Here is a 1,225-nt window from a genome sequence, read left to right as displayed (position 1 = left end):
GAGGCGTGGGTTCGAATCCCACTTCTGACAAACCTAACCTTTGGCTGCGGGCTCAAGCTAGAGTCTTTAACCCTCTGGCAAGTTTATCCAGAAATGCAGTAATGTTGACAAAGCACTGCAATTAACCAAACATTAAAGTAACACTGACCTGCAGTACATGACCTTTATAGTAACACTTTAGTGCAATGTATGGGATTCTATGGCACTTGGAATTTCAAGTCATGACATTTCAGAAAAAATGGACATGTTGATTGAATCGGATTCAACTGAATTTCACGAAATAACATGTTGTGATGTTTACCGGAAGAAGATGCAGTAGAATTTCATGGCAAGGATTCTTGGAAATTTCTTGGAATGAAATGTCATGGGTTTGGGGGCATGGGGTGGAGTGTCATGACACAAGATTCAAGGAATGTCATGTAAAACATTACATTAGCATTAACAAGACATGCCATTAGAATGAAAGAATGATATAAGCCTTAACAAAACATTGTAACAACACTGACACATATGACATGAATATGAGAGTAATACTATTACTGCATTTGTTCAACATTAGTCTTAAAAAAACACTGGATTTCAATTACAGTGCATATGAAAGAATGGACAAAGGCATAAAAGGGAATACAGAAAGCAGCTCCTTTATTTACACGGTCCCGTGTATCAAAAAGCACCATTCTGCCCCGTGTGAGGCTCGAACTCACGACCTTCAGATTATGAGACTGACGCGCTGCCTAACTGCGCCAACGAGTCATGTGCTCTGGCTCAGGTGAGCGGTGAATCCCTAGATTCTAGATCATCTGCCATTCCGTGTAGGTCCAAAAATGCTGCTCACCACTGGTTGTCATGTCAGGATGGCCGAGCGGTCTAAGGCGCTGCGTTCAAGCTGGGGAACAATAGTCCAACAAAGGTGGGGAAGAAGGGAAGAAAAGGGGGAAGGAAGAAAAAGAGAGGGGGAAGAAGAGAAAGAAAAAATGAAGAAAAGAAAGGCTGAAATTTGATGTTCAAAGATATGCCTTCATTAGCATAGATCTTATGATACATTTTCCGGTTTCTTCGTGTGTGAAAATCACGCATTTATATCACACTGTTTTCTATTGCAGGTGTGCACCAAGACAGGGGTTCGAATCCAGCTAAAGACAACTTTTTGTAATATTTATTATTTGAATAAATAATCATTATTTTTGAATGCATACTGTTCCCGTTTTAATAAAATATACATATT

The 1,225-nt window shown here is 39.7% G+C and overlaps 1 non-coding gene across 1 annotated transcript; it reads right to left on the bottom strand.

Moving 5' to 3' along the window:
- Positions 1-679: 679 nt before the first annotated feature.
- Positions 680-753, bottom strand: trnam-cau (transfer RNA methionine (anticodon CAU)). The gene has a single exon. It is a non-coding gene; the product is annotated as a tRNA-Met (tRNA).
- Between the last annotated feature and the right edge of the window lie 472 nt (positions 754-1,225).

The sequence above is a fragment of the Siphateles boraxobius genome, unplaced genomic scaffold (assembly GCF_051911475.1).
Source record: "Siphateles boraxobius isolate OS27281-9 unplaced genomic scaffold, OSU_SipBor_1 6, whole genome shotgun sequence".
NCBI classification, from domain to species: domain Eukaryota; kingdom Metazoa; phylum Chordata; class Actinopteri; order Cypriniformes; family Leuciscidae; genus Siphateles; species Siphateles boraxobius.
The sequence above is the reverse complement of the archived record's forward strand: the minus strand, read 5'-3'. Positions and strand labels throughout refer to the sequence as shown.